Below are 6,000 nucleotides of genomic sequence, written 5' to 3'. Positions count from 1 at the left end.
CTCCGGTGAGGAGGACGACCAGCCAACTCGCAGACGTAAGAAGCTTCATTCTAGGGGCTTAGGCAACGACACTATGAGTAGGGCGTTGCACCAACTCTCCAAGTCTCCATTCACACGGAGGATTGATAAAGGAAGGCTTCCCAAGAGGTTCACCCAGCCTACCTTTACCATCTATAATGGCCGGACTGATCCGGTGGAGCACGTGAGTCACTTCAACCAGAGGATGGCGGTGCACTCTCACAACGAGACTCTGATGTGTAAAGTTTTCCCCTCCAGCTTGGGACCTGTGGCTATGAGATAGTTTAACGGTCTCAAATCGGGGTCTGTAGGCTCATTCGGGGAGCTAACTAGGGCATTCGCTTCGCGGTTCATTACGTGTAGCAGAGTCCCTTGGCCATTGGACTCGCTGCTCTCCATGGCCATGAAGGAAGGGGAGACGCTGAAAGCATACTCCGACCGATACTGGGAAATGTTTAATGAAATAGATGGTGATTTTGATGAGGTGGCGCTTAATACCTTTAAGGTAGGTCTTCCTACTGACCATGACTTAAGAAAGTCTTTGACGAAAAAGCCCGTTCGCAGCGTACGCCGCCTTATGGATCGTATTGATGAGTACAAAAGGGTAGAAGAAGACCAGCAGCAGGGGAAGGGAAAGGAGAAGGTTATCCCGCAGGAGAGAAGGGATTTCAGGTCGAACATATCACAACAACAAGCCGAGAAGGGATTACTTCGGGCAATCCGGCTCGGCAGCACCTCAGGCTGTAAATACTGTGTTCCGAGAACCAGTGCATCAGTTACTAGAGAAAGTTCGTAAAGAGCCCTTCTTCAGATGGCCCAGCAAGATGGCAGGGGACCTTGCGAAAAGAAATCAAAACCTCTTTTGTCAGTACCATCAGGACGTGGGCCACACTACGAAAGCTGTCGGACCTGTGGAACCATCACGGCCGGCTCGTCGGCGAGGAAGGTTAAACGGCACTTGTGTCGGCCCGGCTAGGCGAGTCGGTCAAGTTGGCTCGAAACAACCGGAGGAACAATTCATCTCGGCCAGCATTGGGAACAATTAATGTTATTTTGCTGCTGCACAGCGAGACCGATTCGGCCCCCGCTGGGGTGATGGCGGTTTCTCATTCTCGGGCCGAGGACACGAGTTAAGCGCCGAAAAGGTTGAAGCTCGATTTGCCGTCTTGGGATTTTCGAGAGGAAGATAAAGTAGGGACTATCCAACCCCATGACGATGCTCTTGTGGTTACGCTCGGAATAGGGAACTATGATGTGAGGAGGGTGATGATAGACCGGGGCGGCGGTGCGGATATCATGTACCACGATCTATTTTAAGGGATTGAGATTGAAGCTGGAAGATCTTACCCCTTATGACTCCCGACTTATAAGCTTTGAAGGGAGAGCCGTCTGCCGAAGGGACGGATTCGGTTGCCGTTCAATCCGGCTCGAAATGGTTGAGGTGGATTTCATCGTGGTTTGACGCGTACTCTCCATATACAGCCATCCTCGCCGGCCACACGGCATTTGCACGCTTGTTGCTGTCTCCTCTACCTTGCACGTTAAAGTTAAATTCCCCTCGGGGGAATGTGTTGAGGAAATCCTCGGCGACGATCGGTAGCCAAGCAGTGCATATCGGCTGCGGTATTACATCAGACAGAAGCCAAGTCTTCGGCTTTAATCACCAAAGACTTATAGCAGTTAACGGCTCCTGATTCATCTGGAATGGTGACAGGAGATGAGACACATTGCGAGGAGCTAGAGAAGTTTCCAGTAGCCGATGACCCAGAGAGATTCTTCCAAGTCGGTGTACTTTTGCCGCACCAAGAGAAGATGGAATTGTTAGAATTCTTGAAGGACAATGTTGATGTTTTTGCGTGGGGTCCTTACGAAGCTCCAGGCGTGGATCCGGGCTTCATTTGTCATCGCTTAAATGTCAACCCGGCTATTGTTCCGAGAGGGCCACCTCGGCGATCTTCTAGAGAACATTCGAGAAATTTGTGAAGGAAGAGGTTCTTAAACTCGAAAGGGCGGGGGCTATCAAAGAAGTTTTCTACCCCGAATGGTTGGCTCATCTTGTTGTTGTTAAAAAGAAAAATGGAACGTGGAGGGTATGTGTGGACTTAGTACGATCTGAACAAAGGCCTTTGTCCTAAAGATTCGTTCCCAATGCCACGTATTGATCAGCTGGTAGATGCCAGCTCGGACATCCTCGGATGAGTTTTTGGACGCCTTCCGGGGTTACCACCGAGATTCCACTTGGCATTACGGGATCGGGGAGAAGGCGCTTTCATTACACCGATGGGGAATTATCATTATAAGGTCATGCCATTCGGCTTGAAGAATGCTGGGGCTACCTATCAAAGGATGATGACCAGAATGTTCGAACAGCAAATGGGGAAAACTATTGAAGTATATGTCGACGATATGGTGGTGAAAAGCAAAACAATACCCTCACACGTGAAAGATTTGGCCAATACCTTTCAGATACTGAGAAAGTACAAGTTGCGCCTCAACGCCTCAAAGTGCTCTTTCGGCGTGGGGTCTGGAAAGTTCTTGGAATACATGATTACTCATAGAGGCATAGAGGTAAATCCGGTGCAGGTCAGGGCTATTTAGGACTTGCAGCCTCCTCGGAACCCAAAAGAAATTCAAAAGTTAACGGGAATGATTGCCGCATTGAATAGGTTCATATCTCGGTCAGCTGACCGGTGTCGTCCTTTCTTCCAACTGTTGAATAAGTGGAAAGGGTTTCAATGGACCGAGAATTTGCGAATTAGCTTTTCAACGGCTCGAAGCAATATCTTTCTCGGCCACCCATTACGTCTCGTCGGAGACACATGAGATTTTGTTTGCTTATCGGCGGTGGCCGTCCACGCGGTCAGCTGGTCACGATAAGAGATGATAACGGGGTGCAAAGACCGGTATATTACGTTAGTAAGTCTTTAGGTGATGCCGAGGTGCGTTATCAACCCTTAGAGAAAGCGCTCCTGGCCGTGGTTCATGCCACGCGAAAGCTTCCCCATTATTTTCAATCCCACACAGTGGTTGTTCTGACCCAGTTGCCCCTCAAGGCGGGATCTTTGCGTAGTGCCGACTACTCAGGAAGGATAGCAAAGTGAGGGACCATCCTGGGGGCTTTTGATGTTAAATACAAGCCTCGCACCTCGGTGAAGGGTCAGGTCCTCGTCGACTTGGTGGCGGAATTCGCCGAGCCATTACTGGAAGAAACTCTAAAGGAGGCCCACATGGGTGAAAAATCAGTTGGTTTGATCACAGCAGCGGTATCTCCGATTTGGGAATTGTATGTGGATGGGGCAGCCAATCAGAGAGGGTTAGGTGTTGGACTTGTCCTGACGTCCCCCGAGGGAATTGTTTTCGAAAAGTCTTTGAGATTGGCATTCTCGGCCACTAATAATGAGGCCGAATACGAAGCGGTCTTGGTAGGCATGAAAATGGTGCATAGAATGGGTGGAAAGGAAATCCACGTCTTCTCGGACTCTCAACTGGTGGTCGGCCAGGTCACGGGGACCATGGAGGCTAGAGATCCAAGGATGCAGGAATATTTGGCCACGGATCGAGCGTCGTGGCCCGAACTGAATTTGACTCCTTCGCCTTAACTCATATCTCTCGGAGCGGAAACACCCATGCAGACTCCTTAGCCACGCTGGCAACGTCCTCGGCTTAAGGTTTACCTAGGGTTATCCTCGTTGAGGATTTACTAGAACCCTCTCTTGTCATTGCCAACGCGCCTCGCATCCATCTAATAAGGCCTAGACCTAGTTGGATCGACCTGGTCATATCTTTTCTTAGGAACGATGTCCTTCCTGAGGAAAAATGCGAAGCGAGATAAGACACGCCGAAAGGCGCCACGTTTACGGTTGTCCGAGGACGAGCGTACAAACGATCCTTTTCGGGACCGTACTTGTTGTGTGTACACACGACTCAACGCAGAAGGGCTTCTAGAAGAAGCTGCATGAAGGGATTTGCGGCGGCCACACTAGGGGAAGATCCGCAGCCCACGAGCTCGACTCGGGGTTATTGGTGGCCCAATATGCAAAGAGAGCTCGAAGACTATGCCGAGGAAATGTGATCGGTGTCGAGAGGTTCGCCCCAATATTCATCGACACTTTGGAGGAGTTCTTAACCCCCTTTCCAGTCCTTGGCCCTTCGCACAGTGGGGACTAGACATAGTTGGGCCATTTCCGAGGGCAACAGGTAACAAAAGATGGCTTCTCGTGGGAACAGACTATTTCACTAAATGGGTTAAGGCCGAGCCCTTAGCAAATATTAGAGATGTTGACTCCAAGAAATTTGTCTGGAAAAACATCGTCACTAGATTCGGAATACCACACACACTCATCTCAGACAATGGTGCTCAGTTCGATAGTAAGGCTTTTAGGAAGTATTGTGGTGACATGGGTATCGTAAATAGATATTCCACCCCAGTTTATCCTCAAGGAAATGGGCAAGCCGAGGCCATTAACAAGGTCATTGTTAGTGGGCTGAAGAAAAGGTTGGACGATGCGAAAGGCAGATGGGTAGAAGAGCTCCATCATGTTCTGTGGACGTATTGGACTACACCGCGCAGGTCCACTGGAGAAACGACATTCTCTATGACTTATGGAGCCGAGGCGGTGATACCTCTGGAATCTGGTTTTCCTACCCTAAAGACAAGTTCTTTTAGCCCGGAGAACAACGATGGACTCCTGGAGAAAGGTCTTGATTTACTTGAGGAACGACGCGAGGCAGCTATGGTTCAAATGGCTTACTATCAACAGAAGCTAAAACGAGGATATGATGCCCACGTGAAGCTAAGACCACTTGCACCTGGTGATCTTGTGCTAAGAAAAGTTGTTGGCACCTCTAAAAACCCAGCTTGGGGTAAGCTAGGACTCAACTGGGAAGGCCCCTATCGCATTGTTTCAGTAGCAGGCATAGGGTCATGTCGGTTAGTTGACCTAGACGAAAGAATTGTACCACGTCCATGGAATGTAAATAATCTTAGAAGGTATTATTATTAATAAAATGTGCTTTTGTCAATTAACTTTGAAGCTATAAATCTTAAGAATCAAACAGAAACTTGGTTAAGTGTAGTCCTCGGACCACAAACCTTGTGGAAATTGATATCTTGTCACTTGTTAAACAGAACCTTAGTTATGTCGGGTCCTCAGACCTCCTACTTTGGGAAAATTAACATTTGAAGTTACAATCATTAAGAATCAAACAGAAACTTGGTTAAGTGTAGTCCTCGGATCACAAACCTTGTGGAAATTGATATCTTGTCACTTGTTAAACAGAACCTTAGTTATGCCGGGTCCTCAGACCTCCTACTTTGGGAAAATTAACATTTGAAGTTACAATCATTAAGAATCAAACAGAAACTTGGTTAAGTGTAGTCCTCGGACCACAAACCTTGTGGAAATTGATATCTTGTCACTTGTTAAACAGAACCTTAGTTATGCCGGGTCCTCAGACCTCCTACTTTGGGAAAATTAACATTTGAAGTTACAATCATTAAGAATCAAATAGAAACTTGGTTAAGTGTAGTCCTCGGACCACAAACCTTGTGGAAATTGATATCTTGTCACTTGTTAAATAGAACCTTAGTTATGCCGGGTCCTTAGACCTCCTACTTTGGGAAAATTAACATTTGAAGTTATAAATCTTAAGAATCAAACAGAAACTTGGTTAAGTGTAGTCCTCGGACCACAAACCTTGTGAAAATTGATATCTTGTCACTTGTTAAACAGAACCTTAGTTGTGCCAGGTCCTCGGACCTCCTACTTTGGAAAAATTAACATTTGAAGTTAATGGTCTAAAGAATCAAATGGAAAATTAGTTAAGTCCTGTCCTCGGACCATAAACTTGATCAAAGTTAACTTCTTATTGTGTCTGGGAGTTAGTGCCTTACTGTTCAATAACTCGGATCTTACATCCTACTAAAAACAATGCTACACATTATAAAGTTTTAATCGTTATATGAGGTCTCTCTTTTTTAAC

This window comes from Castanea sativa, chromosome 3 (genome assembly GCF_040712315.1).
Source record: "Castanea sativa cultivar Marrone di Chiusa Pesio chromosome 3, ASM4071231v1".
Taxonomy (NCBI): Eukaryota; Viridiplantae; Streptophyta; class Magnoliopsida; order Fagales; family Fagaceae; genus Castanea; species Castanea sativa.
The sequence above is the reverse complement of the archived record's forward strand: the minus strand, read 5'-3'. Positions refer to the sequence as shown.